We start from the raw sequence: 11,618 nt of genomic DNA, 5'->3' as shown, positions 1-11,618 counted from the left end.
AAGGAAGTGAGAGCAGAAGCTTACAGCAACCTGTTTCCTTTCTCATTCATTTAGGAAATAAATTAACCATTGAAACACACTCATAGTTCAATTTCAAATGTTTCTACCAACTTTTTATTACTCACAAGTGTATAAACCATTGAAATAAACTATCTCTTCCTCAAGATACAGATAAAATAAACAGAATTGGTGAGGCTTTCTGCTGAAAAATATAAAAATAGATTGCCACTTTGTATAGCTTTCAGTGCAGAACTGTAATATACAATTCACAGAACAATTACCTCATCCTTGGCCTAGCATTTTTTATTATCCCATCTCAGAGATGCCATTCCTACAGATCTCTTTTAATAAAAATTCACTAGGATTATTTGTCTTTTCATCACTCCAGGTTCACAGAAGCCTCCAAATACAATCTAAAACTCTTCTTATCTGGGACATACATGCAAACCTTAATATTTCCTCTCTACTTGGGTTAACAGTGAGGACACATGTCACTTGATTGTCTGTTTTTGTTTTTTTATTTAAAAAAAACAATACATTTGAGGGAGTTTAGTGATTTCTGAATGTTTTGCCTCTGTGGTATCACAGTTCCCAAACCCACAATAAAGAGCAGTCAGGGAAGGAAAAGTGTCTGTTCTGATTTGTGCATGTCCTTTCTAGCAGTGAAGACCAGCCAGCTCCCTCCACCCAGAAATACCAGTACTCTTGCCCTCTTTTCTTCCCCAGTCCAGGCCAAGTTATTCAGTTTCTTCAAGCAAGTGTGGGAAGCCAGGATGCTCTGAGCTTCAGCAGCCCTTGCTTTCCTGGCAGCTCCTCAGATACCCAAGCCACTGAAACATGGATTCACTGCCTCAGGAGGCTTCTGGCAGGCATAAATCCAACAGGGGCAAGGCTTAGATCAGTCACAGTTGTCAAAGTTTGACATTGTCTTAACAGCCTGACTCGCAGCCATAAAGCAGAATACATTTTATCCAAGCTCAGCCAAGCAGTTATCTAAATACCCATAGCTTATCTCACTGCCTGAACTCAAGGCATAGAGTTTTTGAATACTTCCAGAGCTGGTGGATACTGTGGCTCCCTGGCATTTGCAAACTTTGCCACCAGTTTGAAAATTGCCAGGACAACACATAGCAAAAGCCTTTGGATAGCTTCTGCACATAACAGGTCTGGCTAGAGCTGGTATCAAAACCACCCACACATCATGCTTGATTTAATTCTGATGTTTGAACCTTCATTGGTGTAATGTCACAGAGACGTGTATGTTTCGTGCTTTGGTCTAATTAAAAAAAACCTAGGATCATATACAGTGAAAAGCAATGTTGGCAGCTGTGCATTAACTATTATGTAGGAGTGTGTTGACTGAAGTATGAAAAACTGAAACACTTCTTTCTTATTCTGTTTCTAAAACGTCCGTCACGCTAGCTGATTGTGTACATCGTTTTTCCATTTTTCTTTGTAGTGAATGGTTCAGTGAACAGTGGCTCTTTCGCTGTGTGACAGGACTGAAAAAGTATTCAGATCTCAGGACTCTTCACTTCCTTACAGTAATTTTATGCCCTTGCTTGGCAGTTATTTTGGTTCCTCTGCTGATCTGTGAAATAGAGTTCTGTATGTTTCTGTACAAATTTAAATGCCACAGGACTGGGTATTTCACACCTGCCTACTAAAAGGGCCATGTAAAATTCTGAATGCATAGATTCCCAAAGAGAGAGATGAAGAAGAGAAAATGAAAGAGATGCAGTTCCTGCATTGCTGCCAATTTGCTAAGACAAGGTTGCTGAGTTCTCTCCCATGTAGCCAATGAGAAACATTGTCTAGCCTCTTATATTTCATAGGTTGAAATACTTATTTTGAATTCTACGCGTCCCATGTCTCTCAACCTTCCCTTGATTCTACAACAAAGAGGAAGAAGTGGACAAGAGTCTTGTCAAGACTTCTTACATGGAGGCGAAAGCCTCATTCTTATCTATTCTCTGAAAGCATCATCTACAGAGATTTGTCCACTACACTACACACCAGACCTGCTTTCACATCCAGTCTCAGGCTATCACTGTATTGCCGTGCCTTCACTCAAGGGAATAACGTAGTATGAAACTCCTGCCCATCCTGTTAACAAACAAACAAGATCCCGGGCCTTATGACCCGCTGGGCGCTTCTCTCCCGTGCCCTTAACGTGACCAGCGCCGGCACACGGAGCTCGGGGAGGCCTGCGGCGCCTGCGGGCGGGCAACGGCGGCTCGGCACCGCCACCCGGCGGCAGCCCGCGCCCCTCAGGCCCCTTCCCGCCCCAAGCTCCAGGCAGCAGCTTCTTTCCCCATACAACCGATAATGCCACGTCCTCGCTGTTTCCCTAAGTAACCCAGCTCCGCTGCCGTTCGCTGCCGTGTGCTCTTTGATGTTTCTGAACATCTGGCGGACTTGCCTCATCACAAGTCTTTCGGGGCTAAAAGAGAGGCAAGCTGCCTCGCAACGGAGTTTCCCTCTGGTAGACATCTGTCACTGCTCTCTCATCCTTGACTTTGAAATCCAGTTTTTGAAAATGAGCCTGTCTCCTTGCTGTGTGGATAAGCCATACTGAAAATTTGGGTTGCTGCAGCTAGAAACGTGTTCACATCCAAAGTCACTTCTAGTGCATAAACCACCTGCCTCTGGTACAAAGCCTCTTTGCTGTAGACACTGCGAAAAAGCAGGCAACAAACCCTCAGCTCTGGGAGTTCAGATGTCTCCGCTACTGTGCTGAAGGAGAGAGATGGGCAGGGGCGTGAAGCAGAGCCAAGACGCAGAGCGGACACTTGGGAGCTTCCTGGGAATGGTGCTCACAATACGACGTCCCCACATTGAAAGTAAGCTGAGACCAGGAGCTCTAGCATGGTGGTGGCCCACTGGCAATGAGACAGACTTCTGCACACCCTGAACAAAGGCAGCCTGGGAGCATGTACATGCATACAGAAGGGTTTGTAACCCTGGGTCTAAAATGTATCAGCACCACATCCTGATACAGCTTTTTCCATGTGTCCTAATGGCTGTGCTACAGCACAGGAAGAAACAGCATCAATATCATCACACAGCCATGGAAGTATCTCAGTATCCCCCTACACGCACAGAGATGGCTATTCGGGTAGGAAAACCTTGCCTACATCCTAACTACACAGGGCTGTCCTACTCTACACTGCTGCAGTTTATATTATAAAACACAAATGAGTGTTGTGACTGGTTGGTTGTTTTTTTTTTGTTTTTTTTTTTTCTTGGGGGGGTTGCTGATTTTTCTCTTGTTTCTCAGCATGAGAGACACAGGGCAACCCAGGTCAGTTAGTAGATGCCTGTCTGCAGCATGACATCTGATAGACATGGCCTCTGGCTCAGCCTTGTTTGTACTGAGGACATTAACATTGAGTTTAACACCATTAACAGCAACAGGAAAAACACTGAGGAGTGATCTCATGTTAAATGCAGAAGAAAGATAATGCAACACAGTGAACCGCGGCACCAAGGAACAAGCTTTTAAATAAGGCTTGTCTTTAAAATTATCTTTTATCCAAAGTACTAAGATGTGTCTCATCCCTGTGCTAAGGCTGAGCATGAAGCCTGTATGCTGTCATACTTAAATTGCCTCTTAAAACAGAATAGCACTGCACAAGCCACACATCAGTGGATTTACATGTTTCATTTATATTTATCATTTATTTTTATTTTGTCACTTGCCCTGATGACTGTGAGACTTATCTGAGAGTAGCTTGCAAAACTCCATCTGGCTTAGGTGGTCTTATGTCAACCTGCTGGCTCTGTCCTGTGAGAACGACAGACTGTTCTGTTATGCTTATAAGCTCTGAGGCAACCATCTTTTTGAAAAGCTTGACGAGGTCATAAATTACATACAATCTGAATTTTTGAACTGGGATGACGTTCTTCCAGGTTAAATTACCACCTACTGAAGCCTCCTGTTGCAAGATTATTCAGAGGATGTCACATCTCCTCTCTCTCATAATAAGTATTTAACATTTTCAGAGAAACTGTCATTCAAAATTGGGGAAGAAAACTCTCTAACACCAATATGGTGTTAGAAAGCAGCATTCTTTTATTCCTTGCGATACATGCTCAGCTACTTGATTAGTTACTGTGACTCCAGTGCTCCTGTGAAGCAGAATCACTGAGAAAAACAAGGCTATTCACACACCAGGCAGTTAGAATGGCAAGTCTTAGATCTGATACAGGTTGGTATAGCAACAGGGATCAGTATATTACTTTAAGGACCAATATATTAGTTTAGCAAATCAATGAGTGCTAGTTCTAGTTCAATTTCTATATATATACCTGATTGCCCAATAATGAGGAGAGAGATTTCAAACAAAGTGCAGGCTCAAATTACATTTGGTAAAGGACAAATCCAAGTGCATACTCTAGGAACCAAAGCTATGGGAGCTCAAGTTCTTATGTTACAGAAATTGTCCCCTCCCAACCAGACAGTACCGGAAGGAGTGGAAATTGCAGTGATACCATGGATCTGAGCATCAGGAACACTTGGATGGTCGAGACAATCCAAACCTGTAACTATTCAGCTGAAGCCAGGAGCAGAACTGGATCATGAAGTACCAAGTGGTCCTGGTGAAACAAGAGCACACAGAATTAAAAGTAACGAGTGTACAGAATCCAGCCTTGTTTTAGAACACGACAATAGAAGAAAGGGAAATGAAACACAACTGACTTCAAACTACTGAACAAGTATATTCTAGCTGAGTTGATTTGAAAGCCAGTCCCCTTGAGAACCGAGATATGGAAATGTTTGTAAATGGTAGCAGTTTTGTGCAAGACCGTGTTAAGGCCAGAACTCTGGCACATACCATCTAAGCACAGAAAGCAGAATTGATAACATTGTTGAGAGCTTCGGATTTAGTGAAAGGGAAAAGAGTCAGCATTTGGACAGACTCAAAATCTGCATTCTGGGTTGTGCATGCACTCACTGCTATATGAAAAGGATGAGGCTGCTAACCTGCCAGGGAACACCCACAAAAAATGGAGAAACAATAATAGAATTATTTAAACATGTGCAATTACCTTTTTGTTATTGCTGTAATGCATTGCAAAGCCCACCAATCAAATAATATCAGTATATCAGTATAGGTAAAAACCATGCAGATGCAGCAGCCAAGAACACAGCAGAAGGAGTTTTCCTCCAATTAGTATCCCAGAAATATCAAGATCTAATTGATGAATCTCCAAAATACCACATAGAAGGTGAGAAATAAGCTTCCCTGCTGAAAGCTAAGAAAAATGAAGCGGGATGGTAACTCCAAACAACGTAATGGTTCCCCAACCACTAATGAGGAAAACAATCATCAAATCACATACTGGGGAACAGAAGCCATTGCCAGTATCTTAAAGATTCGGGTTTTAAGCATGTGAATGGGAGGAATTGTAAAAAGCATGGTGAGGAAATGTGAATTATGCTTGAAAAATTAAAAAAGAACACCTCCTGTAGTCACGAGAAGGGGAAACAGCCCAGGAGACTACTGGCAGGTAGACTTTTCCAAACTCCAACAGCAAGTTGGCTACAGGTATTTGGTATTGGTTGATACTTCTTCAGGATGGTGAAAGGTTTATCCCTGTTGTATAAACAAAGCAATGGAAGTAGTAAAAATCTTGCTAGAAAAAATTATACCTAGATCTGGGGCACCAATAGGGATATCATCAGATAGAGGTTTGCAATTTGTAGCTGAAATTGTTCAAAATCTAGCAAAATGGAATGGAAAATGGAATGGGATTTACATACTTCTTATAGGCCACAGTCCAGTGGAAAGGGCGAATCAAACTTTGAAAATGCAAATTAGTATAATCTGTCAAGAAGCAGACTTGCAGTGGCCTGAGGTTCTACCTCTCACCTTACTTCATGCTTGGGCAAAACTACATGTTAAAGAGAAAATAAGCCCTTAAGAAATTACGTATGGAAGACCATTTCAGGTACTGATGGGTAATAGTGCTGTAAATCAATTGGGTGAACTAAAACTAAGAGGATAGGCCATCTCTTTAGGGAAAGTCCTATCTTCTACCCATAGGTTTGTGGCTCAGGCAGCATCAACAACTCTGGAAGTCACAGTACATCCTTTCCAACCTGAGGATTGAGTTTACATGGATCTGGAACTGCAAAGCACTAGAGGAGAAGTAAAAATGATTATACCAAATATTACTACAAATAGCAAAGAAGGCACCCATCCCACAGCTGCAAGTGGAACAGACTGCACCAATGAAACTGAAACTTTCATGTAAATGAGCACAATTTACAGACAGGAAACAGAAAATCGTATTATGAACTACGAATTATCTTTAGTGTAACAGTAATTCTTTGCATTACATTATTTGTACTAATTGTTTACTAATCTTTTTTTGTAGTACTTAAGGGATATACTCTGTTTAAATTAATAATTGTAATCTTAGCAGTAATTACCTACACTTATCAGTTTGATGCATGGGATCAAAACCAGCATATGACGTTGATGAAAAGGGTGGCTGTCCTGTTGCTAGGAATTATAAATTATACTTCTTGTTGGATATGCATGAAACTGCAAAAATATGAGGCAACTCCATATCCACTATGGGGTATGCACTTCCAAAACAAAGTTGGAATACAGTATTTGTTACTAAATCCATAGAATATTTTGCAGATAGGTAGGAGGAATTGCAGACAGACTGTTGGAGCCCAGCCTATGAATGATACCATTTGTTTGATGAACGGATGAATTAGTCAAGTAGGGAGTGCTTCAGCAGGATAATAGCCACACTTTGAGTGGTATTACAGATGATGAGTATTTTGAAAGAAAAAAGGATAAATACTACGTGTCAGTTAAAGGCAAAGGACAGTACTAGTTATGTGGAGCTTGGAAGGTGTTACTCCTATGATGGACCAGAACCTGTACCCTAGGAATAGTAATGCCAAAGGTCTGGTAACAGATCAATGAACAGGGATAATACAGGCCCGAGTACTCTCAAAGATTAAAAGTACTCAATCCATTAGTAGAAAGGCCTAGTAGCTTTCAGTCTTCATTAGGTGATCAATTCCCACTCTAGTAGTCACAGAACTAGGAAAGACTATAGTAAATACCTAAGCAAAATAAAATATTGGATACTATTATTGCCCTTAAAGAAGAATAATAGAATCATAGAATAGCTTGGGTTGGAAGGGACCCCAAGGATCACCAAGTTCCAACCCCCCTGCTACAGGCAGGGCCACCATTCTCCAGATCTGGTACTCCATCAGGTTGCCCAGGGCTCCATCCAACCTGGTCTTGCACACCTCCAGGGATGGGGAATCCACAGCCTCACTGTGCAGCCTGTTCCAGCAGCTCAGCTCTCTCTCTTTTAAGAACTTCTCCATGACATCCAATCTAAACCTTCCCTCTTTGAGCTTAAAACCATTCCTCCTTGTCCTGTCACTGTCTACCTGAGAAAAAAAGTTGATTCCCCTCGTTTATAATCTCCTTTTAGATACTGGAAGGCTGCAATGACAGACATCTCTTAGGGAGGTTCTGCAGCCCTTTGATCATCATGTCTCTCCTCTGGACTCTCTCCAACTGCTCCACATCTTTCCTGTACTAGGGGCCCCAGATTTGGAAGCAGTACTCCAGATGTGGCCTCAGGAGGGCAGAGCAGAAAGAGACAATCATTTCCCTAACCCTGCTGGCCACTTGTCTTCTGATGGAGCCCAGGATACCATTGGTCTTCAGAGCTGCAATTGCACAATGCTGGCTCACACTGAGTTTTTCATCCACCAAGAAGTTCAAAGTCTAGCCAAGGTAGTATTACAAAATAGGACAGCTTTAGATGTGATATTGGGTGTACAAGGAGGGGTTTGCACACTAGTAAATACTAGTTGTTTTGTTTATGTGGATCAGAGTGGTAGAATAGAAACAGACATATATAAAATACGGCATCAAACTAAAATATTGCATAAAGTAAGCCAGGATGGTGCAAGCTAGAGCTTAACAGACCTTTAAATCAAAATGACTTCCTGGATTCCCAGATTAGATTGGTTAAAGAAGTTATTTGTAGCGACAGTAGCTATATGTATCCTTGCTTGCTATATGATTCAGTCTCTAAATGTGAAGGGTCAAAGGTGGTGAGAAGTAAGATCTAAACATCATGATCCTCAAAGGAAAAGGAAGGATTGATAAAGACTGGTTTAGCAATAAGTATTAGTACACTAGTTTAAGTACCATATTAGTTTACCAAAAGGAATCAATGAGTGCTAGTTCCAAAAATTTTCCATTTTACCTTTGCTTAGTGTGTGAACAGCCTTATTTTTCTCAAGGATTCTTCTTCACAGGAGCACTGGAGTCACAATAACTACTTTTATCTTTGCATCCACCAGGTGCAAAGACTTTCACCTCAGATTTCATATATGTTGTTTTGGATTAGAGTGCACTAAGATAGAAAGTTGCTCATTAAGACCTAATAAGCAATGGAAATTTGTTAAATTGGGGGAAAACAGCTAGAGGTAAGCCAAAAGTCACTGTCATGAAGCTGATGATGGAAAATGGGGAGAAAATAAGTGGTCATAGGATCACCTCAGATGCAACAGTGCATGGCATTCCATGCCCAGAGGGACATTAGCATATAGTGTCAGTTCTTGGAAAAGAATGAATATGTATGCCAATGCCATATGTATATCTTAGCGGTTTAAATGTAGAACTTGAATTCTCATAGAGTGTGCCTGTTTTGTCAAGTTGCCTGGTACACATCAAGAGGAATAAAGGAATGGTGCTTTCTAACACCACATTGGAGTTAAAGAGTTTTCTTCCTGGATTTCAGATGACAGGACTAGAACTCATTGATTCCTAAAATAATATATTGGTCCTTAAACTAATATACTAACCCTAAACCATCCTATATCAAAATCATTATTTAAAAAGGACATTAAGATGAGTAGATTAGATTGGGGAATGTTTTCTGCAATATTACTCACTCTTACTTTTTCTTTATTAGCTCTTAATGCAAAATTTGATGGCTTAATCATATTCTCCCATTTCCATTGTTGAGGATTTCACAGGAGTAGCGATACAGCCTGGAGATATCTCAACTCTTTCGCAGTTGAGTTCACAGATTGTTCTGAAATAATAATTTTCTGCCAAATGGTGCATGCAAACTGCATGTATAATGTCAGCAATATTATTTCTACTCTGACCATTAGCCCAGATATGTTTATTTATTTCATGATGAGATGCAGAATCAAAACTACTATGTGTACTGCAACACTACATGATTAAAGACTGTGCTGCTACTGAAATAGACTAATAAAATATAAATTAAAACCAAATGACTAGGCAATGCTATGTCTAGATTAGGGAGACCTCAGCTTCTGAGGCATGGTACCCAGACTCCTTACTTGAGCTTGTACCGTGCACCTCAGAGAATGCTGGTGGATAAGCCTAGGTACTTCCTCACATGAGTTTTTCTGAGTTGCACCAAATATTTCTGTAGACTTGCAGTGTCACAATGTCATTTTCTTTTCTTCATCATCTTTTTTTTTTTCTTTCCATGTATTTATCCTTAAAAATAAGAAGGGAAGTTAAAAACAAGAAAGCCCACAGCAATCCATGGACAGTGAAGGAAATATATTTAGTAAACACCTAATTACATTGTGGTTATAAGGTTATAAGGTTATAACTCTCCCTGTAGTACCACAGTTAATGCTACGCTTCTTTTTGAAAAATTCCTTCCTATATAATTTTTTTTAAATGACATCTGTACACTTCTGAATACTGTACTGTCCCATGCTTTTAACATTTTCAATGTAGCAATGAACAATTGATGCATTCCATGCATTCAGTCATTTTCGCAGCCATGTAACCTTGGCTATAAAGATCAACCATACAAAAAATGCAGCTGAATGTTTCACTGTGTTGTTTCTCCATTTCTATTTGATGTGATCACCATGGAGCAACAGACAGGAAGAAAAACAGCAGGAAAACAAATCTTGAGAATTTAACTGATGTTACAAGGGTAGTCAACTGCAAAACTGAAGCAATTGCAAGCACCTTCCTTTCTTTTATGCATGTTAAACACAGCAGCTCTACTTCAACAGATTTACAAGAGCTGGAAGTCCACACATAAAGAAAAGAAAATGTAATGTAGCTAGGTACCTTGACTATAAGGTGCTGTTTTGATGTTTAGCTTTCATATCAGAAGCCAAACTTGAATTAGTTTTCAGGTTGACCCACTCTATTCTGTGCTGGCCCAACCTCACCTTGAGCACTGTGTGTAGTTTTGGGTGCCACAAAACAAGGACATAAAACGTAAGCATCCAAAAGAGGGCTACATAGATGTGAAAGGTCTGAGGGCAAGGGGTGTGAGGAGCAGCTGAGGCCCCAGGTTGTGCTGAGCACAGAGCAGAGGAGCTGAGGGGAGGCCTGCTGGCGGCTGCAGCTCTCCCAGGGAGCGGAGGGGCAGCGCTGAGCTCTGCTCTGTGTGACAGCGACAGGGCCCGAGGGAACGGCATGGAGCTGTGTCAGGGGAGGGGCGGCTGGGGGTTAGGGACAGTGCTGCACCACAGCGCGGTGGGCATGGCACAGGAATCTAGGATTTGGACTGATGTGACTGGCTCTCTCTCCCTCAGAACCGTCCCCGATACTTTGCTGAAAGTATCTGTGGATAATTAAAGTTCTCTGCTAACTGGGACACATCACATTAATCAAAAGAGAAGGGCTACTGAAAGAATTTCCAGAAATTAATATACGTAACGTTTATTCCATCACTTTGTTTCCTCTTTCAAAATGGATACTTTTAACAGCAAGGAATGTGAAGGCTCAGGGCATGCATTTCAGGCAGGTTGCTTCCAGTTCATTAAACCAGATCTCACCTTCAGGGCTAAAACATTTCAATGCTGATGTTATTTCAGAAGAATCTCAGAACTAACATCGGCTAATTAGCACCCATCTCTGCTTATCTTTGTCTACTCATTAATGTGAGTTTATGGTTAGAACTATTTACACGAAAAGCACTCACATCTGAATTACAATTCTAAAAGGTGAAACGGTCATACCTGAATAGTGACACTCAAGACTACTGAAAAAATTTACTTTCAGGAGCAAAAGATTTTCCTTAGGACTTTGAGAAATCTGGAAAAGGATACAACTGTTCTTTCCTTTTCTCTAGGATGTACAGTTGTTTATTCAAGGGAGAGATTCAATAAATTTCCACGTTGTCATTCGTTACAATGCTTGCCTTGCAGAAATATCAGCTCAAAATCCTGTTTCCTTTGGTACATAAGCACTTCCAGGAGGCAGGAAGTAATAGAAAATGGTTTACTGTTTCAGACTAGTGTCTCATCCCGCTGTGTGGGCTTTGAGATTCTTCTGTCTCCTGAGTCACGTTTACAGGTAAGACAGTATTAGGCAATGGCTACTACAAAGAGTCAAGAAGTAAAATAAGGTAAGAGAGAAAAGATAGAAAATGGGGGAGAGACATACACGAACACAGCAAAGCAAAACAATTCACCACTTTTCAATCCAGCGATGCCTTGGCGGTGCTGATCTTTGGTAGTGGTGGGTTGTCCGAGGCTGTGGTGGTAACTACATCGACTATCTATGACAAAAGTACATGCTCTTACTTATAGTCCGGAGTGGTGGAGC

The sequence above is a fragment of the Cyrtonyx montezumae genome, unplaced genomic scaffold, assembly GCF_038088225.1.
Source record: "Cyrtonyx montezumae isolate F1298 unplaced genomic scaffold, pur_monq_1.0 scaffold_3, whole genome shotgun sequence".
NCBI lineage: Eukaryota > Metazoa > Chordata > Aves > Galliformes > Odontophoridae > Cyrtonyx > Cyrtonyx montezumae.
The sequence above is the reverse complement of the archived record's forward strand: the minus strand, read 5'-3'. Positions refer to the sequence as shown.